This window comes from Balaenoptera musculus, chromosome 3 (genome assembly GCF_009873245.2).
Source record: "Balaenoptera musculus isolate JJ_BM4_2016_0621 chromosome 3, mBalMus1.pri.v3, whole genome shotgun sequence".
Lineage (NCBI taxonomy): Eukaryota > Metazoa > Chordata > Mammalia > Artiodactyla > Balaenopteridae > Balaenoptera > Balaenoptera musculus.
The window spans coordinates 58,032,494-58,059,036 of NC_045787.1; the positions used below are offsets into that span (position 1 = coordinate 58,032,494).

A 26,543-nucleotide genomic window follows, 5' to 3' on the forward strand; every position below is an offset into this window, starting at 1 on the left:
TATTCTTATCACAAAATAATAATAAAGAGGGCAGGAGGAAACTTTTGAAGGTGATGGATATACTTATGGCATAGATTATGGTATGGTTTCATGGTTATATACTTATTTTCAAATTTATTGAGTTGTATACATTAAATACGTACAGCTTTTTATATTTCAGTAATAGCTCAATAAAGTAGTTTAAAAAAGAAAGAACAATAGTCATTATATGGTAGTGGCAGCAGTCTCAAGTCCCATTTAAAGAGTTGTTCCACTGGTGTCTGATAACATTCTAAGTGGGCAACCTGCCTGTTCCCCAACCCTCAACAATGCCCCAGGATATATGGAAGTCCAAAGAAAGGCGGGGGGAGGGCAACTAGAAACCCGGTTGGCTAGGAATTTCTTATATATACCTGTACTTGTCAGAAGAGAATGAAATGAAAGATCCTGAAACCTATGGGCTGGGGCAATATTAATAATACCATTTAACATTAGCATTGGAAAACAGTATGGAGGTGCCTCAAAAAGTTAAAAATAGAACTACCATACAGTCCAGCAATTCCACTCCTGGGTATTTTTTCAAAGAAAACAAAAATATTAACTCAAAAATACATATGCACCCCTATATTCACTGTAGCATTATTTACAATAGGCAAGATTTGGAAGCAACCTAAGGGTCCATCAATAGATGAATGGATAAAGAAGATATGATATATATGTGGGATACTACTCAGCCATAAAAAAGAATGAAATTCTGGGAGTTCCCTAGTGGCCTAGTGGTTAGGATTCTGGACTTTCACTGCCATGACCCGGGTTCAGTCCCCAATCAGGGAACTGAGATCCTGCAAGCCTCGCAGCATGGCCAAAAAAAGGAAAAGAATGAAATTCTGTCATTTGCAACAACATGGATGGGCCTAGAGGGTATTATGCTAAGTGAAATAAGTCAGACAGAGAAAGAAAAATACTGTATGATTTCACTTACACAGAGAATCTAAAAAGCAAAACAAGTGAACAAACATAACAAAACAGAAACAGAGTCATAGATTCAGAGGACAAATAGGTGGTTGCCAGAGGGGAGGGGGTAAGGGGAGAAAAAAAAAATAGGTGAGGGAGATTAAGAGGTACAAACTTCCAGTTACAGAATAAATGGGCCACAGGGATGAAAGATACAGCATGGAGAATATAGTCAATAATAACATAATATCTTTGTGTGGTGAAAGATTGCAACTAGACTTGTCATACTGATCATTTGGTAATCTACAGATATACTGAATCACTACGTTGTACACCTGGAACTAACATAGGGTCATAGGTCAATTATACTTCAATATAATTAATTAATTAATTTAAAAAAACATTAACATTGCCACAACCTGGTAAGAACTTGACCAATGACTACCACTGAGGTGGTAACTGGGGTGGTCATTGGTCAATTAAACTGATTGGATTTTCTTTTTCTCTTCCCTACTGCCTTTATATTTTGTTGGGGAAAAACAATCTCACGTATCATGTTTTTATCATTTTTATCAATAAGAAAATTTTATGATACATGATAGTGTTGCTCACAATTGAAATAATATGGTTAATGGAGTTTGAATGACCAGGATGAAGGTCAGTGGAGAGGACACCGGGGTCTGGGTGCTTGGGGCTTACAGTATATTCAAGGGAAAGAGACAAAAGACCTAGGCCATCATATTTTCCTCCAGATTTTGTCCAACACAGGGCAGCAGGGTTAGCAAGGAGGCAGGAACCCACAGCAACAGCACTGTCTTGGGGGGAAAAATCATGCATTTGGTTGAATGCCTCAGAAAAAAGGAGAAAATGGTTAAGACCGGGGCTTGAATCTTTGTTCTAATCAAAGTAAAACAACAAGAAGCAAAAGAAAGAAAGTCATAACCCAAATAAGCATGCAGTTGAAACTGCTAAAGGCCAAATAGCTGCTCCTTTGCCCCAAACTTAAATCAAAATGATTATGAGAAAGAGCTAATGGAGTTTTTGAAGCCAATTATCTCGCACCTGAAACCAGAGAGAACACTGAGCAGATCCAGAGGCAAATGCTTAGGAGAATATAGGACTGCTTGACCCACTGTCCCTGCTAGAAATGGCCGGCATCTGGCAGTGGATGAGAGCACAATTCACTGTTTACTTCTTCTTAGCCCACCTATTATTTTGAAAGCTCCAGTTGGCAAAACTGTTTTCAAGGTAAATGAAGCTCTGATACTACTTACCCAAGCCTCCTCTCAATTCTCCCCAAATGTGACCTTGTTTTTGACCTGAGAGATAGTGAATGGTCCAGCATAGCATCTCAAAGCCTGAAAGATGGACTGATTTTGATAGGACTAAAAGCCACTTCAGGAATCTATGCAATCCTAGTATTTTTCTGTTGACTTGTTTTAAATGTGTTATTCAGGAAAGTAAGCAGTACACAAGATGAACAGAGAAAAGTGTAACACAAATAATCGCGCTGTCCAATAGGGTACTTCCTGTCCTAGGCCTGCAGAGTGAGGTTCTTTTCCTCAGTCATGTTCTGATGTTCTGAATAATTGAGGAGTAAGACAAAAGAATATATCAGACTGAGAACTATAATGTCACTTTTATTAGCGATAAAGCTAATATTGGAAAAATGGTTTATATCTGCAAGCAAACAGAATTCCAAATATAGAACTCAAGAATTAAAAGGACTTACCCACCCAGCACTGGAGTAATCGAGTGCCCCTTACCACCTCCTTCCTCCCTTCCCAGTAAACACCTGGAATGGAGGAAAAGGGCAGAATTTATACTTCTGCTGGGTAGCTTGCTCCCAAGAAGAAGATGGTGTAACTCAGTTGAACATGGCCAGTTTACACTTCCAATCCTACCAATCTATTGGGTCATCCCTTCTTTTCTGGGGAAGTGCAAAAAAAAGGGACAGAAAGAATCAGGAGTGCCATACAAGTAAAGCCATCTCCATATGGAAGGGCACATTGGGAATGGAGAAAAAACATTGCCTTCACCTTCCCAAGAAACAGATCTTATCACACCACACACACATTATATTTGTATTCAAAAGCTACACTTTAAATATAGTACTTTATAGCTACAAATAAATGCTGGAGAGGGTGTGGAGAAAAGGGGACCCTCCTATACTGTTGGTGGGAATATAAGTTGGTGCAGCCACTATGGAAAACAGTATGGAGTTTCCTTAAAAAACTAAAAATAGAGTTGCCATATGATCCAGCAATCCCACTCCTGGGCATACATCCAGACAAAACTATAATTCAAAAAGATACATGCACCCCTATGTTCATAGCAGCACTACTCACAATAGCCAAGACATGGAAACAATCTAAATGTCCACTGACAGATGAGTGGATAAAGAAAATGTGTTACATATGTACAATGGAATATTACTCAGCCATAAAAAAGAATGAAATAATGTGATTTGCAGCAACATGGATGGACCTACAGATTATCATACTAAGTGAAGTAAGTCAGAAAGAGAAAGACAAATATATGATATCACATGTATGTGGAATCTAAAATATGACACAACTGAACTTATCTATGAAACAGAAACAGATTTACAGACATAGAGAACAGACTTGTGGTTGCCAAGGGGGAGGGGTTGGGGAGCGATGGACTGGGAGTTTGGGATTAGCAGATGCAAACTATTATATATAGAATGGATAAACAGCAAGGTCCTACTGTATAGCACAGGGAACTATATTCAATATCCTGTGATAAACCATAATGGGAAAGAATGTGAAAAAGAATATATATATCTGCATAACTGAATCACTTTGCTGTACACCTAAAACTAACACAACATTGTAAATGTAAACTATATACTCCAATAAAAATTATTAAAAAAAAGAAAATGAGGAAACCACACACACACACACACACACACACACACACACAAAACTAGTAAGAGAGAGTCCTTTTCTCTAGTCTGCTACAACAGTCTCATACAACATAATGTAATCATCGCCTTACCTTTGGCACATTCTGCTGGTTAAAAGCAAATGACAGATTTCACTCTTACACAGGGCAAGAAATTATAAATGGTGTAACTCATGGGAGGTAGGGACCACCTTACAGTGTGTCTACCACACATTGTATGCAATGGTACCACAGTTCATCACATTATCACCTATGGTTGCTACTGTTACAGCAGTATCTGTTAGCTCTCTCTCATAATGATGACTATAAGGTTGTGGTGATAAACAGATTTTTCTGAGTGCAGAGGAGCAGTTACAGAAGAAAAGGAGCTCAGGCCTTTAAACTCTCATCTTAAGTCATCATCATACAACCAGAGAGTTTCTATGGTAGCCCTAAGTTTTTCAATGTTTTGTAGCCGCTAAATCTCTCCTATAAAAGTTAGGATATTGATTGGGAAGGAGTGGGACCCTGAAACTTCGAATGAGTACATCTGTTTGGAATAAGATAAAGCTGAGATTCTTGATTCTTGAGACGCCCCTTGCAGTGTGGGGAGCTTGCTCTCCTTGTTTGAGTAGGCTAGCCTCAACGTGCTTGAAAACCTGTACCGACTTTGCCTGAAGCAGGTGCCCTGTAGGGGTGCCCAGGCCCCTTGAGATCCACCCCCACGACCCTGTCTTGTCACAAAACCCATAACTAGGGTGAGATTGTAGACTGCTTCAGGGAGGTAGGTACAAAGTTTGACCCAGAAGGGAATAGCTTAGTCTCTAAAGTAATGGGAAAATTTTGCGGATTTATAGTGGCAGAGACCTGGTGAATATGTGGATGAGTGGGTTTGACCAAGGAGGGTAAAAGGTAACACTGGATGGGCCAAATGTTATTGCTATGGGTGTACTTGCCAGCGATTCTGGATTTAATGAGTCAGCAGCAGTACACCTTTGTTTTTATCTGGCAGAGCCAGCAGTCCACTGTCAGTCTTGCCCAAGGGATATGTCAGCTTACCTGCTGTCTGCCAAAATTAGCAGAGATCTTGATTGCCTTGAATTCTATAAAGCATCACACTGGTCCATCACACTAAGTATGTCTACTGGCCTAATGAACAATAATTTGCAAGTTTTTAGATGCCTTAATAAGGGCTCTTTGAACCCCATGAATATTTAGGGGCCTGCCATCTCAGTAAAGTTTCTGGGGATCCAATGGTCTGGAGCATGTCAAGGTATTCTCTCAGAGGTGAAATACAAGTTACTGCCCCTTACAATGCCTACCCTTTAGACAGGCAGAACGCTTGGTGGGCCTCTTTTACACTGGAGGCAATATTAGAGCATCAAGATGTTGCAAAGAGCTATTCACTAAATAACTGGACAGATTTCCAGGCTTTCTTAACTTTATTTCTCTGTAATTTAAGTTGACTTGGCTCTCAAGCCCCCATTTCTACTGAGAGTAGAAAACTTAAGCTTGCTAACTCAGGTTTCTTAGTTTCATCTGGATTAAATTTCTTGTAGAAACAGAGACAGGAAACAAGGCACAGGTATCCTCTGCTCTTGTGTTCCCAAGCTCATCTAGTTTTTCATTTGTTTGTTTTATTTTAGTTGACAGTTTTGAGTGGGTAGAAATGTCAGGCTGCAGTGCAAGTTGCTCTTGTACTTAAGCCCTATGACCAAAATACCAATGACCAATTATATTCAAAGTGTCTAGGGCATGTCCGTCTGGAGACTCTTGCAAGCACCAGTAGGAAATTCCCAGCAGATACCTTTAAGGTTTGGAAGCAATTTATTATCATCTCTTTTTTAAACAATATTAACCTGAAGTTAAATAACTTGTCTAAGGACAGACAGCTGGGAGGTGGTAGAGCCAACATGTACCCATGCCATTTGAATTAGCCAGCACACTATGTTGCTTTTGGTAATAAACACACAGTACTTCAGTTATGGCACTTATCTTGATCTAATCTATGCCTAGTCTTCCCACTAAATTGTAAATTAGGTAACATGAAGTCATTGCTTCTTGATATCCCTGCACCACCCTGTAGAGTGCCATGCACAGAATGGATACTGCATTAAATGTCTGTAGGATTTGACAGCTACATCCATGCTCATGAGAAGTAACACTTACATGGTCATATGATGAGTTGAATTGGCAATCAATGAGTATCATAGTAGCCTTTTTCCTTTCAAACCCAAAGCCAAGGAGTCTTCTAAGTTACATTAGAATCATGGCATCTGTGTACCCATGCCTATTATCCTTCTCTCTTGCTCAATGCTTTCCTTATGGCATCTGCTTTATAACCTGCCAAAATTAAGGATGCTTCTCTTCTATGGGTAAAATCATATTCTGAGTCTTTTTTTTTTTTTTTTCACACACACACACTGTATTTTATTTTTACAAGAGATAAATATACTGACACCAAGCATTGTACATGGATGACCACAACAAAAGCAACAATGATTGCAATTACCAAACCTGAAACACACTCATACTATGTCATAATATTGACATTCAGTCCAGTAATCCTCCACTGTAACAGCTCCTTTACTTTGCAGTGAAAATTGATTTGTATATTCTTTGCCTCTGAGTCCTTGTGGGATTTTTTTTTTTTAAATGCAGACAGAAAGTCACAAAAATTATACTCATCCTCATCAGTTCACTCAGTCCCATGTAATTAAATTTTTTTTTTCATCTTGATCTTTTGTTAGCACTTTTTTGAGTTCATCAGTTTTTCATTAGCGTTCTGAAAATGCTTATTCATTCAGTTCAGCAGTACAGTCAGTTACCAGAAACCTGTACTTGTCAGAGTCTTTTCCATGAATTTCTTGAAGATGAAACCCTTTTATAGGAACATATTTGCAAAAGCATCAGAGTACACCCAGAACTGTCTGTAAATGAGAAAAGACTTAAAAATGACCACAGTTAAAGATTTGATGAAAGTTCATAATAATGCAGTTGACAAGAAAATTAGTTATTTCTGAGATATACATTTTAAAGTAATAACTAGGATTATTACTTATAACATTATACCAGAACATATAAGATTTTTAGAAATTTCATGTAATGTCTGAAACATTTATATTAACATATTTCCATACATATTTCCATACAAATACAAATATAAGATTCTTAGAAATTTCATGTAATGTCTGAAACATTTATATTAACATATTTCCATACAAATAACCCAATGAAAGTTTAGTATTAGTTGTTTTGTTTGTTTGTTTTTTTATACTGCAGGTTCTTATTAGGCATCAATTTTATACACATCAGTGTATACATGTCAATCCCAATCGCCCAATTGAGCACACCACCATCCCCACCCCACCGCAGTTTTCCCCCCTTGGTGTCCATATGTCCATTCTCTACATCTGTGTCTCAACTTCTGCCCTGCAAACCGGCTCATCTGTACCATTTTTCTAGGTTCCACATACATGCATTAATATACGATATTTGTTTTTCTCTTTCTGACTTACTTCACTCTGTATGACAGTCTCTAGATCCATCCACGTCTCTACGAATGACCCAATTTCGTTCCTTTTTATGGCTGAGTAATATTCCATTGTATATATGTACCACAACTTCTTTATCCATTCGTCTGTTGATGGGCATTTAGGTTGCTTCCATGACCTGGCTATTGTAAATAGTGCTGCAATGAACATTCGGGTGCATGTGTCTTTTTGAATTACGGTTTTCTCTGGGTATATGCTCAGTAGGGGGATTGCTGGGTCATATGGTAATTCTATTTTTAGTTTTTTAAGGAACCTCCATATTGTTCTCCATAGTGGCTGTATCAATTTACATTCCCACCAACAGTGCAAGAGGGTTCCCTTTTCTCCACACCCTCTCCAGCATTTGTTGTTAGTAGATTTTCTGATGATGCCCATTCTAACAGGAGTGAGGTGATACCTCATTGTAGTTTTGATTTGCATTTCTCTAATAATTAGTGATGTTGAGCATCTTTTCATGTGCTTCGTGGCCGTCTGTATGTCTTCTTTGGAGAAATGTCTATTTAGGTTTTTTGCCCATTTTTGGATTGGGGTGTTTGTTTCTTTAATATTGAGCTGAATGAGCTGTTTATATATTTTGGAGATTAATCCTTTGTCCATTGATTCGTTTGCAAATATTTTCTCCCATTCTGAGGGTTGCCTTTTCGTCTTGTTTATGGTTTCCTTTGCTGTGCACAAGCTTTGACGTTTCATTAGGTCCCATTTGTTTATTTTTGTTTTTATTTCCATTACTCTAGGAGGTGGATCAAAAAAGATCTTGCTGTGATTTATGTCAAAGAGTGTTCTTCCTATGTTTTCCTCTAAGAGTTTTATAGTGTCCAGTCTTATATTTAGGTCTCTAATCCATTTTGAGTTTATTTTTGTGTATGGTGTTAGGGAGTATTCTAACTTCATTCTTTTACATGTAGCTGTCCAGTTTTCCCAGCACCACTTATTGAAGAGACTGTCTTTTCTCCATTGTATATCTTTGCCTCCTTTGTCATAGATTAGTTGACCATAGGTGTGTGGGTTAATCTCTGGGCTTTCTATCTTGTTCCATTGATCTATGTTTCTGTTTTTGTGCCAGTACCATATTGTCTTGATTACTGTAGCTTTGTAGTATAGTCTGAAGTCAGGGAGTCTAATTCCTCCAGCTCCATTTTTTTCCCTCAAGACTGCTTTGGCTATTCGGGGTCTTTTGTGACTCCATACAAATTTTAAGATGATTTGTTCTAGCTCCGTAAAAAATGCCATTGGTAATTTGATAGGGATTGCATTGAATCTATATATTGCTTTGGGTAGTATACTCATTTTCACAGTGTTGATTCTTCCAATCCAAGAACATGGTATATCTCTCTATCTGTTGGTATCATCTTTAATTTCTTTCATCAGTGTCTTATAGTTTTCTGCATACAGGTCTTTTGTCTCCCTAGGTAGGTTTATTCCTAGGTATTTTATTCTTTTTGTTGCAATGGTAAATGGGAGTGTTTCCATAATTGCTCTTTCAGATTTTTCATCATTAGTGTATAGGAATGCAAGAGATTTCTGTGCATTCATTTTGTATCCTGCAACTTTACCATATTCATTAATTAGCTCTAGCAGTTTTCTGGTGGCAGTTTTAGGATTCTCTATGTATAGTATCATGTCATCCGCAAACAGTGAGAGTTTTACTTCTTCTTTTCCAATTTGTATTCCTTTTATTTCTTTTTCTTCTCTGATTGCCGTGGCTAGGACTTCCAGAACTATGTTGAATAATAGTGGTGAGAGTGGACATCCTTGTCTTGTTCCTGATCTTAGAGGAAATGCTTTCAGTTTTTCACCATTGAGAATGATGTTTGCTGTGGGTTTGTCATATATGGCCTTTATTATGTTGAGGTAGGTTCCCTCTATGCCCACTTTCTGGAGAGTTTTTATCAGAAATGGGTGTTGAATTTTGTCAAAAGCTTTTTCTGCATCTATTGAGATGATCATATGGTTTTTATTCTTCAATTTGTTAATATGGTGTATCACATTGATTGATTTGCGTATATTGAAGAATCCTTGCATCCCTGGGATAAATCCCACTTGATCGTGGTGTATGATCCTTTTAATGTGTTGTTGGATTCTGTTTGCTAGTATTTTGTTGAGGATTTTTGCATCTATATTCATCAGTGATATTGGTCTGTAATTTTCTTTTTTTGTAGTGTCTTTGTCTGGTTTTGGTATCAGGGTGATGGTGGCCTCATAGAATGAGTTTGGGAGTGTTCCTTCCTCTGCAATTTTTTGGAAGAGTTTGACAAGGATAGGTGTTAGCTCTTCTCTAAATGTTTGATAGAATTCACCTGTGAAGCCATCTGGTCCTGGACTTTTGTTTGTTGGAAGATTTTTAATCACAGTTTCAATTTCATTACTTGTGATTGGTCTGTTCATATTTTCTGTTTCTTCCTGGTTCAGTCTTGGAAGGTTATACCTTTCTAAGAATTTGTCCATGTCTTCCAGGTTGTCCATTTTTTTTTTTAAATTTTATTTATTTATTTATTTTTTTATTTATGGCTGTGTTGGATCTTCGCCTCTGTGCGAGGGCCCTCTCCAGTTGTGGCCAGTGGGGGCCACTCTTCATCGCAGCGCGCAGGCCTCTCACCATCGCGGCCCCTCTTGTTGCGGAGCAGAGGCTCCAGACGCGCAGGCTCAGCAATTGTGGCTCACGGGCCCAGCTGCTCCGTGGCATGTGGGACCCTCCCAGACCAGGGCTCGAACCCGTGTCCCCCGCATTGGCAGGCGGATTCTCAACCACTGCGCCACCAGGGAAGCCCCCAGGTTGTCCATTTTATTGGCATAAAGTTGCTTGTAGTAGTCTCTTAGGATGCTTTGTATTTCTGCGGTGTCTGTTGTAACTTCTCCTTTTTCATTTCTGATTTTATTGATTTGAGTCCTCTCCCTCTTTTTCTTGATGAGTCTGGCTAATGGCTTATCAATTTTGTTTATCTTCTCAAAGAACCAACTTTTAGTTTTATTGATCTTTGCTATTGTTTTCTTTGTTTCTATTTCATTTATTTCTGCTCTGATCTTTATGATTTCTTTCCTTCTGCTAACTTTGGGTTTTGTTTGCTCTTCTTTCTCTAGTTCCTTTAGGTGTAAGGTTAGATTGTTTACTTGAGATTTTTCTTGTTTCTTGAGGTAGGCTTGTATAGCTATAAACTTCCCTCTTAGAACTGCTTTTGCTGCATCCCATAGGTTTTGGGTCGTCGTGTTTTCATTGTCATTTGTCTCTAGATATTTTTTGATTTCCTCTCTGATTTCTTCAGTGATCTCTTGGTTATTTAGTAACGTATTGTTTAGCCTCCATGTGTTTATCTTTATTACGTTTTTTTCCCTGTAATTCATTTCTAATCTCATAGCGTTGTGGTCAGAAAAGATGCTTGATATGATTTCAATTTTCTTAAATTTACTGAGGCTTGATTTGTGACCCAAGATGTGATCTATCCTGGAGAATGTTCCATGCGCACTTGAGAAGAACGTGTAATCTGCTGTTTTTGGATGGAATGTCCTATATATATCAATTAAATCTAACTGGTCTATTGTGTCATTTAAAGCTTCTGTTTCCTTATTCATTTTCATTTTGGATGATCTGTCCATTGGTGTAAGTGAGGTGTTAAAGTCCCCCACTATTATTGTGTTACTGTCGATTTCCTCTTTTATAGCTGTTAGCAGTTGCCTTATGTATTGAGGTGCTCCTATGTTGGGTGCATATATATTTATAATTGTTATATCTTCTTCTTGGATTGATCCCTTGATCAGTATGTAGTGTCCTTCCTTGTCTCTTGTAACATTCTTTATTTTAAAGTCTATTTTATCTGATATGAGTATAGTATAGCTACTCCAGCTTTCTTTTGATTTCCATTTGCATGGAATATCTTTTTCCATCCCCTCACTTTCAGTCTGTATGTGTCCCTAGGTCTAAAGTGGGTCTCTTGTAGACAGCATATATATGGGTCTTGTTTTTGTATCCATTCAGCCAGTCTATGTCTTTTCGTTGGGGCATTTAATCCATTCACGTTTAAGGTAATTATCGATATGTATGTTCCTATGACCATTTTCTTAATTGTTTTGGGTTTGTTTTTGTAGGTCCTTTTCTTCTCTTGTGTTTCCCACTTAGAGAAGTTCCTTTAGCATTTGTTGTAGAGCTGGTTTGGTGGTGCTGAATTCTCGTAGCTTTTGCTTGTCTGTAAAGCTTTTGATTTCTCCATCAAATCTAAATGAGATCCTTGCCAGGTAGAGTAATCTTGGTTGTAGGTTCTTCCCTTTCATCACTTTAAGTATATCATGCCACTCCCTTCTGGCTTGTAGAGTTTCTGCTGAGAAATCAGCTGTTAACCTTATGGGAGTTCCCTTGTATGTTATTTGTCATTTTTCCCTTGCTGCTTTCAATAATTTTTCTTTGTCTTTAATTATTGCCACTTTGATTACTATGTGTCTCGGCGTGTTTCTCCTTGGGTTTATCCTGTATGGGACTCTCTGTGCTTCCTGGACTTGGGTGGCTATATCCTTTCCCATGTTAGGGAAGTTTTTGACTATAATCTCTTCAAATATTTTCTCTGGTCCTTTCTCTCTCTCTTCTCCTTCTGGGACCCCTATAATGCGAATGTTGTTGCATTTAATGTTGTCCCAGAGGTCTCTTAGGCTGTCTTCATTTCTTTTCATTCTTTTTTCTTTATTCTATTCCGCAGCAGTGAATTCCACCATTCTGTCTTGCAGGTCACTTATCCGTTCTTCTGCCTCAGTTATTCTGCTATTGATTCCTTCTAGTGTAGTTTTCATTTCAGTTATTGTATTGGTCATCTCTGTTTGTTTGTTCTTTAATTCTTCTAGGTCTTTGTTAATCATTTCTTGCATCTTCTCAATCTTTGCCTCCATTCTTATTCAGAGGTCCTGGATCATCTTCACTATCATTATTCTGACTTCTTTTTCTGGAAGGTTGCCTATCTCCACTTCATTTAGTTGTTTTTCTGGGTTTTTTTCTTGTTCCTTCATCTGGTACATAGCCCTCTGCCTTTTCATCTTGTCTATCTTTCTGTAACTGTGGTTTTTGGTCCACAGGCTGCAGGATTGTAGTTTTTCTTGCTTCTGCTGTCTGCCCTCTGGTGGTTGAGGCTATCTAAGAGGCTTGATGGGAGGCTCTGGTGGTGGGTAGAGCTGACTGTTGCTGTGGCGGTCAGAGCTCAGTAAAAACTTATGAGTCTTTTGACCACAATAAAACAGAAATTGTACAACCAAAAAACAGAGATCCGTTATAGGGTGTCATTCTTCTGGCCTATCAAATGCAGTGCCAAGCAGTACCCAGATATTATTCACATTGTTCTTGCCCTTGACCGAAGGCATAATTCTTCCATTTCTGACCTCAGACTGCAAAGTTAGTGGTGATATCACTCTGTGGGCATAATCTGGCAACCACATACAAGAGCAATAAGCGTACAATAACAAAGTTTCACTCAGGGCGTAAACTGTGGGCCCAGGTGACACCCAAACATAATCCTCTTTTACCTTATTCAGGACCCTGAGAGTCAACCTCCTCCCTAATTTTTGTAGCAATAAAGAAAGCACAAGGCATGACTTTTCAACCAAGGGGTATTTAGCAGGGGATTTGCAGGCATTACTACTTATGAAAAGCAACATAGGCTTTGACATGCTTTGCTAAAGAACAATAGACAGTGTCAATCCATTTGCTCCTCAGGAGACAGTAAAATGACAAATTGATATCAGGAGGTCTTAGGCTCCATGGGGTAGATTTTTCTGAGAGTCTTCCATCACATTTGTCAACTATACTGTGGAATTTGTATGTCTTGTGAAATTTTTCTTAAATGCCAACTCCTAAGAATGAGAGCACATGTCTCAGGACCTTAAGATTGTCTTTGGGTCTCTGTGTAGGTATCACTTGATGGGATATTCAGCACTCTGCACCACCTGTCTGACTTTATCAAAATCTCTGGGAAATTCTGGAGTGAGACATGCTTGGCTCATTCATTCATTCAACACATAGTTTTTGAGAGCTTAGACTGTGGAAAACACTAAGTCCTAGAGAGTAAAGTGGAATATGAATGATAGACAAAGCAGGGACAAAGGTCCCTTTCCTCAAGGAATGTAGAGTTTAGTAGCAGAGGTAGGAAATTAGACAAGCAACTGCACTACTGTGTGAAAAGTGCTATAATAAAGGAGGTTCAGGGATATAGGAGTTAATCAGGGGAAGGGAAGGATACGCAGTAGAGGTGACATCTAAATGGACGCCTGAAGGATGAGTTAGACTTTGCCATATGATAAGGAGATGGTGGGGCTAGGAGGTATGGGAACACTGTTTTAGGTGGAAATAACAGAATATTTGAAGATAAGGAAGTGTGGGAGAGGAAAGAAAATAGTGGGACTGGGCCACAGTGTGCAAGGACACATGTGGTGAGAAGTGAGGCTAGAGAAGGAGACTGAGTCAACAGGATCCAATGCTGCCAAAGTGTTGTAAAGTGCCTGTTGGGTTCTTTTTACACAAAATATAGCATACTATATAGAGTTTTCTGCAATTTTTTTTTTTTTATGTATATCTTGGAGCTTTTTTTCTACCAGCACATAGTGGACTTACCTATTTTTTTTCAAGTTGAATAGTATTCCATTGTATAGATGCACCAAATTTATTTAATTAGACATATTGATGAGCATCTTTCATGACTGTGAATGATGCTGCAGGGTATCATTTCGCCCACGAGAGCACAGCCCCTGCTTGCCCATGAGTGCTGTCTCAGTTAACCCCCATCTCACTCCCCACTCCATAGAGGCTTGGTGCAGTTAGTCTATTGAAATGTGATCCCAGGAAACAGGAGAAAGGGAGTAGGGAGAGGGAGATGTGGGGAAGGAAAAGCCAATATTAGAGTGTGTTTTAGAAGTTGCCAGGACCTCCTGAGACATGTACAGATCACCCCTGAATTGTTCATGTAGGGACAAAAGGCTGGAGCATTTATCCACTGCCTCCCATCCCCCACTAGATGCAACTAGGTTGCCCCTAGATGCATTAGTTCTTCCACTGTGCCAGGCCAAATTTCCCCTACAAAGAGCTCATGGAAGGCTACTGTCAGCTGAGATGAGTCTAAGAAACCATAAAACTGTCCACAGCAAGGTGGCTGAGGTATGTGGTGGGGTCATAGAAACATCAGTTATATTTGCCTGTGTGAAATTTAGAAAAAAGGCACTCTATCTAAGCAGAACCAATCCTACATTCTCCTTGCTTGGTGAGTAGATAGCATCTCTGTTTTAATTTGAAAAAGGCTTATTTTTCTAGGCTCTTCTCATCCCCGCCCCAGAGCCAGGGTGTGCAGCTAGAAAGGAGAACAGACTGGATTTCAGCCCCTTGGCCAAAGGCACTCAAGCAGTGAACAACTTGCACAGCTATACTGTGTGCCATGGATATGTCTGTATGAGTAGGGTAAATTCCTCAAAGTGGGCCAGAGGTATGTTCATGGTTCTTTCCCTAGCTTAGTGGTTTCCTCACACATTTGCAGATCTCTGGGCACTCTCTCTGTACGTCTTCCTCTCTGGTGCTCTATTCACAAATTCCACCTGCCCTGGCCTCCGCATGTTCCAAACTCTATTTTCCAACTCAGGAAGACCACTTGGGCTTCCCTTGCCTGTGTCAAGCTTGGAACCTCTCTGTCAGCAGTGATCTTAGACACTCAAAGCATTCACCTTGCTTGTTTCCTACCTCTCTCAGACCACTGTTCTTGGCTGCCTGATGGCCAGTATTTTGAAAGTCATGATTTCATATATTTGGTCTGAATTTACAGTTGTTAAGTATGAAGGTAAATTGAGTACCAGTTACTCTTTCTTGGCCAGAAATGAGAATCTCTGTATGTGCATTAAAAAAATTTTTTTTAACATCTTTATTGGAGTATAATGGCTTTACAATGGTGTGTTAGTTTCTGCTTTATAACAAAGTGAATCAAAAATATGGAACGCTTCACGAATTTGAGTGTCATCCTTGTGCAGGAGCCATGCTAATCTTCTCTGTATTGTTCCTATTTTAGTATATGTGCTGCCGAAGCAATCACTGTATATGCATTTTTAATTTTGATAAATACTCCCCAAGTTATTTCCACACTGGAGGTATAAATTTGTACTCCAACTAGCAGCAAGGCGTAAGGCCTGTGTCTCCATGTTCCAGCCACAAGACAGAATGTTTTCAAAATGTGTTTACCTTTGCCAGACTGATGGATGAAAATGGTGTCTTATGATAGCTTTAATATGCATTATCTTGCTGTGAGTGATATTAAGACTCTTTTAGGATATTTAAGAACCATTTGCCTTTCCTTTCCTGTGATCTTTTTATTCACATCCTTTGTCCATTTTTTTCTGGGTTGTTGGTATTTTTCTTTTTGACATATACTGAGGTCCATTACTTCAAAGGGTCACATTATCAGTTGAAGGTCACACCAAGTCAGAGGATAATGCTGACATTATAGTGCATCTTATGCCACTGCTGTTTCATTTATGAAGTACCATCATATTTTAGATTTTATCTTCGTATTTCTCAAGCAAAATGTGAAACTGAAAAAACTTCCTAGTAGCTAAAATAATGGTCTCAATACAAGAGAACACACATGTAAACACATTTTGAAGCAGGAACTTCGAAGACAGGTACATTTATTACTATGTAAGTGCCTTGAGGGAAGGGATCAGGTCTTATTTTTATAGTTTAATATATTTTAGTCTCTCTCTCTCTTTCTCCCTCTCTCTGTAGATAGGTAGATAGATAGATAGATATAGATTGACATATGCTCTCTCAAGAGGATTCTCTGATATGCTACCCAGCAACTGATATAAAGGCGGAAATCCTAAGCTTTCCTTTTATTTTTATAACTTTGTCTTCTGGCTTCCATTTTTAGACTGTATTTTCTTCCTTCGTGTATGCCCATTTTCCTTGTTTTCAATCTGTATATTTTTAACCCCTTGAGGAAAGATTTAATATGTCTTCACTTTCATCACAAAGAACTCAGTTTTACCAAAGCTTTGGAAAGCAATGCACTTTTTAAAAAGATAATTTTTGTTATTGCGATAAAATTTAAATATACTGAAATGCATACATCTTAAAGGTACAATTTGATAAGTGTAAATCCATATACAGGATCCTGGATGTCCACATCATGGTGGTGTGAGTTGTTACCTTTTTCTCTCCCCTTTGATTTCAATTAATTGGACATCCATAATTTTAAAAAATGCCTCTACGCAGCATGCTAGGACACCCAAAAGATCCATCCATCTATGCACCAGAAAGTGGGTGGATTGGACCACAGAGAAGATGGCAGAGCAAGAGAAATGGTCGTGGAGCCAGCAGCAGCAAAGACAGAGAAGGCAGAGAAGGTAGTGGCTGCTCCAGCAGCAAGCTAGCATGACTTTTCTGGCAGAGGAGGTGGAAGGTGAAGGTGGTAAGTGGGAGTGTGCCTGGCCATGCATGCTGCAGCTGGAGGGACCAGCTGCTCTCTCTGAGGAGAGACCACAGTGACTAGGGGGACAGAAAGGAAAGAGCAGTAGGCAGACAAAGAGAACTGAAGGAAAGCATCTCTTGCTGTCTGCCTTGGGAAGCAAGGAGACTGCTCATGGACCTCTGGGACCATCCTGCCACACACACCTTGAGGATCCCCCTACTAGGCCGTAGGCACATTCAAGTGCTAAGTACACACATTCCTCCCCCACCCTGAAACATGCACACACTCTGCCACCACTCTTTGCTTTTTTTTTTTTTTAATGCACCTTGGGTCCGCTCCACTGTGAGAAACCAAAAACTTGTGCTGTAGCGCCACCTTCTGGAAAGCAAAAGGAAGACTCCTAACTACCAACCTGTTGAATCAGAATCAAAGTAAACAAAGCCTTTGCCTGTATAAGAAAGATGTTCACTATTTCAATTGCAGCAGTAGAAGCTCTTTTTACCAAACACCATAAAAAGTCATGGTAATATGGTATCACAAAAATAAAATGACAGTTTTCCTGCAACCAAACCCAAAGACATGGGATATCGAGATGTAACCCATAAAGAATTTTAAACAGCTGTTATGAAGAAATTCAATGAGCTATAAGAAAGCTCAGAAAGGCAATTCAATGAACTTCAGAATAAAATTAATGAACAAAAGGAGTACTTTACCAAAGAGACTGAAATTCTAAAAAAGAACCAAATAGAAATTCTGGAGCTGAAGAACCCAATAAATGAGATGAAGAGTGAACTAGAATGCATTGGAAATAGAACAGATCATATGGAAGAGAGAAATAGTGAGCTTGAAGGTAGAAATATAGGGATGATTAGGGTGGAAGAGGAGAGAGAACAAAGATTTTTAAAAAGTGAAGAAACCCTGACTCCATTAGAAGAGCCAACATAAGGGAATTCCCTGGCGGTCCAGTGGTTAGGACTCCATGCTTTCACTGCCAGGGCCAGGGTTCGATCCCTGGTCGGGGAACTAAAATCCTACAAGCTGTGCAGCATGGCCAAAAAAAAAAAAAAAAAAAGCCAACATAAGAATAATGAGTGTCCCAGAAGGAGAAGAGAGTGAGAAGGGATCAGAGTGTATTTAAAGAAATAATAGTTGAGAACATCCCAAAATTGGGGAAGAAACTAGATATGCAAGTCCACAATGCTCATAGAACACCTTATTATCTCAACAAAAAAGACCTTCTCAAAGACATATTATATTAAAATTGTCAAAAGACAACAATAAAGGAAGAATTTTAAAGGCAGCCAGGGAAAAAAAGACAGTAACCTACAAAGTTACCCCCATTAGGCTATCAGCAGATTTCTCAGCAGAAACTCTACAGTCCAGGAGAGAGTGAAATAAAATATTCAAATATTGAAAGATAAAAACTGCCAGCCAATAATACTCTATCCAGCAAAGTTATCTTTCAGATATGAAGGAGAAATAAAGGCTTTCCCTGATAAACAAAAGCTGAGGGAGTTTATCACCACTAGACCTGCCTTACAAGAAATGTTGGAAGGAGCTCTTCTAGCAAAGATAAAAGTACACAAAACTCTAAGGTGATAAATAGTCAAAATTAGAATACTGTAATTTTTTAGAACAGTATATTAAACTCTTAACTATAGCATAAAGTTTAAAGGAAAAGAATAATTTAAAATAACTACAGCTACTACAATTTGGTAATGAAATCACATCATAAAAGAGAAAATCTATGACATCAAATACATAAGAGGAGAAGAATAAAAAGATTGAACCTTTATAGGCAAACAGAGATCAAATGCTATCAGCAGAAAAGAGACTATTTTATCTATGAGATGTTTTATATAAACTTCAAGGTAACCACAAAGCAAAAATCTATAGCAGAGACACAAAACATAAAAAGAGGGGAAACTGAGAAGATCACCATGGAAAACTACCAAGCTACAGAGGTAGACAAAAACAGTGGAGAGACAAAATAACCAAAAGGCAAAAGATAAAGTGGCAGTAGTAAATCCTTACATATCAATAATCATGCTAAATATAAATGGATTGAACTTACCAATCAAAAGGCACAGAGTGACTAGATGGATTAAAAAATAAGACCCAGCTTTATGCAGCCTGCAGGAGACTTGTTTTAGCTCTAAAGAGACATGTAAAAGTGAAAAAAGTGAAAGGATGGAAGATGATATTCCAAGCAAATGGAAACGGAAAGAAGGCAGGTGTAGCCATACTTATATCAGACAAAATAGACTTCAAACCAAAAAGAGTAACTAACAAGAAACAAAGAATGTCATTATATAATGATAAAGGGATCAATACATCAAGAAGATGTAATAATTGTAAATATATACATTCCCAACACCTGAGCACTGAAATATATTAAGCAATTAGTAACAGATATTAAGGAACAAATAGACAACAATACAATAATTGTACAAAACTTCAATACTCCATTATCAGCAATCAATAAATTGTCTAGACAGAAAATCAACAAGGAAACTTTGGAACCATACTTTAGAACAAATGAACTTAATAGACATAAAAAGCATCCCATCCAGTAGCAGCAGAATACACATTCTTCTCTAGTGTACATGAAACATTCTCCAGGATAGATCATATGATAGGCCACAAAACAAATCTTAGCAAATTTAAGAAGATTGAAATCACACCAACTATCTTCTCTGGCCACAGTGGTATGACACTAGAAATCAACAATAAAAGGAAAGTGAGAAGATCTACAAATATGTGGAAACTAAGCAACACACTTCTAAACAACCACTGGGGTCAAAGAAAAAATCAAAAGGGGAATAAAAAATTATCTTGAAACAAATGAACATGAAAACATACCAAATATTGTGGGATGCAAGAAAAGCATTTCTGAGAGGAAAGGTTATAGTAATAAATGCTCATATTAAATTAGGAAGGTATCAAATAAACAACCTAACTTTACACAAGGAAAAAGAGAAAGAACAAACTAAGCCTAAAGTTAGCAGAAGGAAGGAAATAATAAGAATCATAGCAGAAATAAATAAAATAGAGACCAGAAAAATAGAAAAGATCAATGAAGCTAAAAGCTGGTTCTTCTAAAAGATAAACAAAATTGACAAACCTTTAGCTAAACTAAGAAAAAAGGAGAGAAGACTCAACTAAATAGAATTAGAAATGATATTACAGAAATACATAGTATCATAAGGGACTACTATAAAGAGTTATATGCCAACAAATTATATAGAAGAAATGAACACATTTGTAGAAACACACAACTACCAAGAATGAATCAGAAGAAATAGAAAATCTGAACATACCAATAACAAGCAAAGAGATTGAATGAGTTACAAAAAACACTCCCAACACAGAAATCTCCAAGACGAGATGACTTCACTAGAGAATTCTACCAAACATTTAAAGGATTAACACCAGTCCTTCTCAAACTCTCTCAAAATACTGAGGAGGAGGGAACACTTCCAAATTCATCCTATACAAGGTTAGCATTACTTTGATACCAAATCAAATTATTTGATTCCAAATCAAATAAGGACACCACAAGAAAAGAAAACTATAGACCAATATCCCTGATTAGTATAGATGCCAAAATTCTCAACAAAATATTAGCAAACTGAATTTAAGAACACATGAAGAGGATTATATACCATGACCAAGTGGGATTTATCCCTGGGATGTAAGGATGGTTCAACATATGCAAATCAATAAATGTAATAAAATGAGCAATAAAAATCACATGATCATTTCAATAGACACAGAAAAAGTATTTGACAAAATACAACATCCTTTCACAATAGAAACGCTTAACAGACTGGGTATAGAAGGAACATACCTCAATGTAATAAAGGCCATGTATGACAACCCCACAGCTAACACTATACTCAATGGAGAGAAATGGAAAGTGTTTGCTCTAAGATTAGAAACAAGGTGAGGATGCCACACTCTCACCACAGTGTAGTACTGGAAGTTCTAGCTGGAACAATTAGGCAAGACAAAGAAATAAAATGCATCCAAATCAGAAAGGAAGATGTAAAATTGTCATTATTTGCTGATAATATGATCTTATAAATAGAAAATCCCAAAGAATCAGTAAAAAAAAGTCCTTATTTTTACTCATGAACACACAATATACTGCCAGTCTCTTAATTGTATCCTGAGTAACTCTATTCTTTATCAGAAATGTTGTCTACTGAAATCTCTGTCTACAGAGTCACCCAAAGCTAAAGTCTAAAAGTCATCCTATACAAATGAACTTACTTACAAAACAGAAACAGGTTCATAGGCATAGAAAACAAACTTATGGTTACCCAAGGGGATGGGGTGAGGGGAGATAAATTAGGAGATTAGGATTAGCAGATACAAACTACTATATATAAAATAGATAAACTACAAGGTCCTGCTGTATAGCACAAGATATTCAGTATCTTATAATAAACTATAATGGAAAAGAATATGAAAAAGTATATATATATATATATATATATATATATATATATATATATATATATATATATATGAACCACTTTGCTGTACACCAGAAACTAACACTAAAACAACATTGTAAATCAACTATACTTCAATTAAAAATTAATTAGTTAAAAAATAAATCATCCTTCATTTCTGCTAATCCCTTATCCCAAATCACTGAGTCCTGCACATTCTTCTACCTTTTGAATTTCTCTTAATACATCCTTTCCATTCAACTCTTATTAATCTGCTTCAGTTCTTAAACACCATAATTTCTCATCCAATTTCCATACCGTCAGCCCCACTTTCTCATTTTTCATTCTGCCTCCACAGTGATTGGTTTAATAAGCAAATTTATGAAACAAACCTAAATAGTCATTACTTGAAAATGATTTTGTTTACGTAGAAGACCTAAGAGGATCCATGGAAAGACTGTTAGAAACAGCAGGACTTGATAAAGTGGCTGAATATAATAAAACATTTTTAAAAATAGCTTTTCTCTATAAGGAAATATAAAGGAAAAGTAATCCTGTTTGTGATAGCAAAGAAAATATCTAAAACATCACAGATAAGTCTAAAAAAAAAAAAGGAATGTGCCATGAGGAGAAAAACAGCAAATTTCAGAGATATATAGAATACAAATAAATGTCTCCATTACTTCTTCTCATGATAAACCCCTAATTTTCTAAGATAATATGAATAAATCTTTGTTCCTTATAGACACATCCTATTGATGTCCCTGGTGGAGAAGACTGAAGAGTATAAATATATCATTTCAGCCCATGTTAATATGGGGATTTATCAAATTCCCACCAGGAATTGTTTGGGGAGGAGAGTGCTTGACAAAATAATCTTAAAATTCATGTGAAAGAACTGGTAAGAATGGCAAGGAAAATTTTACAAAGAAGAATATTTAGGGGGACTAGGCTTCCCAGATATCAAAACATTGTAAAACCATGATAAGCAAAGGTTTAGAAACAACAAAAGAATACAAAAATGAATGAAACAGAAAAGGAAATTCCCAGACACTTGTATAAATAAACATTATAATATATAATAGCTATTTGATATACATTATAATTTAATTGGGAAGAAATGGATTATTCAAGGAACAACTGGGGAGAAAGGGTTAGATATTGAGAAAAGAATCAGTTAAGACTTTGACATCATTTGTCTATTCATCTAATCTATTCCAAACCATAAAAACTGAAAGCATTTCTTAATAGTTCCCATCTCACACCCCAGGCCCCAGTCTGAATTAAGTGCCTCCCATTTATCATACTGCATTGCAATAATTGGTTTACTTGTCCATTACCCAATTCAGGGACAAGGAACTGGGAACTCAGACCAAGACAAGAACTGCTATGTGTCCCATCCCTGTTTAGTTCATATTAAATGCTCAATAAGTGTAGAGTTCATAACAGAGGAGAGGGAACACTAAGTCCCCAGGATTGTAAGCGAAGACTCCATTCACTAGCTTTTATTATTCAACCAATGACTGATGTTTGGGTTACTCAAGACTTCCTTGTAGCTGTACAAGTCTAAACAACAGCAATTTCAAAACCAAGATATTAAGGAAATGCACACCTATATTTTTTGGACTAAAAAAAGATAAAGTAGTAAAATGAAGATAAACCATAATATCCTCAAACAGTAGAGGACTTTCAGCTACATCCAATCTCTCTGTCTCTTTTTTTAATATCTTTACTAGAGTATAATTGCTTTACAATGTTGTGTTAGTTTCTGCTGTACAACAAAGTGAATCAGCTATATATATACATATACCACCATATCCCCCCCACCTTGAGCCTCCCTCCCACCCTCCCTGACCCACCCCTCTAGGTCGTCACAAAGCATTGAGCTGATCTCTCTGTGCTATGCAGCAGCTTCCCACTAGCCATCCATTTTACATTTGGTAGTGTATATATGTCCATGCCACGCTCTCACTTCATCCCAGCTTACCCTTCCCCCTCCCTGTGTCCTCAAGTCCATTCTCTACGTCTTCATCTTTGTTCCTGTCCTGCCCATAGGTTTTTCAGAACCTTTTTTTTTTTTAGATTCCATATATATGTGTTAGCATATGGTATTTGTTTTTCTCTTTCTGACTTACTTCACTCTGTATGACCGACTCTAGGTCCATCCACCTCACTACAGATAACTCAGTTTCATTCCTTTTTATGGCTGAGTAATATTCCATTGTATATATGTGCCACATCTTCTTTATCCATTCATCTGTCGATGGACATTTAGGTTGCTTCCATGTCCTTGCTATTGTAAATAGTGCTGCAATGAACATTGTGGTACATGACTCTTTTTGAATTATGGTTTTCTCAGGGTATATGCCCAGTAGTGGGATTGCTGGGTCATATGGTAGCTCTATTTTTAGGTTTTTAAGGAACCTCCATACTGTTCTCCATAGTGGTTGTATCAGTTTACATTCCCACCAACAGTGCAAGAGGGTTCCCTTTTCTCCACACCCTCTCCAGCATTTGTTGTTTGTAGATTTTTTGATGATGGCCATTCTGACCGGTGTGAAGTGATACCTCATTGTGGTTTTGATTTGCATTTCTCTAATGATTAGTGATGTTGAGCATCTTTTCATGTGTTTGTTGGCAATCTGTATGTCTACTTTGGAGAAATGTCTATTTAGGTCTTCTGCCTATGTTTGGATTGGGTTGTTTGTTTTTTTTGATATTGAACATCATGAGCTTCTTGTATATTTGGAATCAGGCTCCCTGACTTCAGACAATACTACAAATCTACAGTAATCAAGACAGTATGGTACTGGCACAAAAACAGAAATATAGATCAATGGAACAGGATAGAAAGCCCAGAGATAAACCCACGCACATATGGTCACCTTATCTTTGACAAAGGAGGCAAGAATATACAGTGGAGAAAAGATAGCCTCTTCAATAAGTGATGCTGGGAAAACTGGACAGCTACATGTAAGAAAATGAAATTACAACACTTCCTAACACCATACACAAAAATAAACTCAAAATGGATCAAAGACCTAAATGTAAGGCGAGACACTATAAAACTCTTAGAGGAAAACATAGACAGAACACTCTATGATATAAATGACAGCAAGATCCTTTTTGACCCACCTTCTAGAGTAATGGAAATAAAATAAAAAATAAACAAATGAGACCTAATGAAACTTAAAAGCTTTTGCACAGCAAAGGAAACCATAAACAAGACGAAAAGACAACACTGAGAATGGGAGAAAATATTTGCAAACGAAGCAACTGACAAAGGATTAATCTCTCTCCTTTATTTGGTCGCACCACACGGCTTGTGGGATCTTAGTTCCCTGACCAGGATCGAACCCATGTCCCCTGCAGTGGAAGCTTGGAATCCCAACCACTGGACCACCAGGGAAGTCCCCAATCTACCTCTCTTTTTTTCTACGTGGAATAATACTATATCTTGTTACATAACTCTAAACTCCTCTCAGGTGTATTTCCTCATCTGCCAACTTTTAAAGGAAAATGCGGGATTCTTTGGCATAGCATGTTATTTCTATGGTGGGCTGACAGTATAGTTGTTGTTATTGAGCATTTTATAAACATTCATCAAGGCTATTATTTTTCCTGCTACATTGGAGGGAACAGCTACAATGCATTCCAAAGAACCGTGCATCCTCATGACGGGACAATGGAGCAACCATGCCTAGTTGTGTCGGGTACAGGGGAGGGGAGACCGTGTTCTACTAGATTTCCAAACAGCTTAACAGCAGCAACAGTGATGTTTGTAGGTGTGATAGTGGTGGTGGTAGGGGGTTTTATTTTGTTTTGTTTTAATATTTATGTGTTTTGGCAAGATGTTTTTTTTTTTTTTTTGCAAGCTGACAGGTGAACTGTTCTTTGATGGCTTTACTGTTACATAGAAGGAAAAGTTTTTTGTGTTAATAATCAGGCCACCGAAGGAAATTCAGAAAGAAAATCCATGCAGCAGAGCACGCTTTCCTTTTACCTGTATAATCCCTCACTGAAGGAAGCTGCATGATCTTTAGCTTGTTATTCTCCTCAGGATGGTGACCCTTCCCAAACTGAAGACAATATTCATGAGCAGATGACATAGGTAGCCTAGAGAGAGAAGTTGAATGAGAGGGAGAGCTCGTGGCTGATAGTTGGGAAAAAAAGGATTAGGGAGAAGTCTAATGAGGATAGTAGATTGACTAAGGCTCCAAAGCCTGAATGAGGTGTCCCTGTTTCTGTCACAACTTGATGGGCCCTTGCATTTATGGTGACACAAAGTCTCTCTGTTCCTGTCTTCTTACTACCAATCAACCACCTCACCCTCCACCTCAGGTCTACTACTTACTCATAGTTTCTGCTTTCTCATGGCTTCTATGTGCTGTGTTCTGAGTCTTTTGGATTCTGCTCCTGCCACCAACTGCTTGGCTCCTTCCTCAGACCTATAGTTCAAATTTCCTAGGAAGAGAATTGGCTTAACCAAACATTGTCCCCATTAGAAATAGAGTTTTCCTATCAGGGCACTTAATAATCACAGGGCTGAGGCAACCTATGGATTAAGGAAATACCTAGGACTTCTACAGTCAGCAAGATCTTCGTGGGGGAAGGTTCAATACTGCAATGTAGAAGGGGCCTGTGGACAAAGCCATAGCCTGTGGCTTGTCTGGTACTACAATATAGAAGGAAAAACTTGGGAAAGTGGGAAGGAGGGGGAGTCACAACTTAGATTTTGGTCTTGTTTCATTAGTTGTCTGTAGTCTGTCCCCATAGATATGTCCTGCAGGCTGAGGGAAGTTCTGGGCCTGAAGGTTGGGAGTTTTGGCAGCATTTTTCATGTCTCTTGTAGTACCTACTTTATTATAATTATCAATTTACTTGTTTCAAAACACCAGATTGTTAGTTCCCTGAAGCCCAATATTTGGTCTTATTTACCTTTGTGCCTTCAGTGCCTGACACAGAGGAAATGTTTAATAACTGTCTATTGAATGAATGAACGGTTGTGGTTTAGAACCTGAACATTAAGAATGTTTCAGAGTAAGTTGATAGAGATCATACTATCATGGTATTTTCCCTATTTTGTACTTGAAAAATGTTAGCAGGAAAGACACATTTCATCTTTTGAAATCTTTCATACAATTTACATAATCTTAATTCAACAAATGTCTTAGCTTACATTGTCTTTACATATTACGTTTTTTTTTCCATTTACCATTCTTTTGTATGTGGATTTCTAAATAGTGATGTAGCCACGTAGCAGATATTTTTATGAA

General features: G+C 37.8%; 1 protein-coding gene and 1 non-coding gene across 2 annotated transcripts in view; one reads left to right on the plus strand and one right to left on the minus strand.

Annotated features, from left to right (window-relative positions):
- The window catches only part of HMGCR (3-hydroxy-3-methylglutaryl-CoA reductase), an 86,846-nt gene that overhangs the window by 21,716 nt on the left and 38,587 nt on the right, over positions 1–26,543 (plus strand). The window lies entirely within an intron of this gene.
- On the minus strand, positions 15,327–15,433 carry LOC118893772. Its single transcript, XR_005019612.1, has one exon. It is a non-coding gene; the product is annotated as a U6 spliceosomal RNA (small nuclear RNA).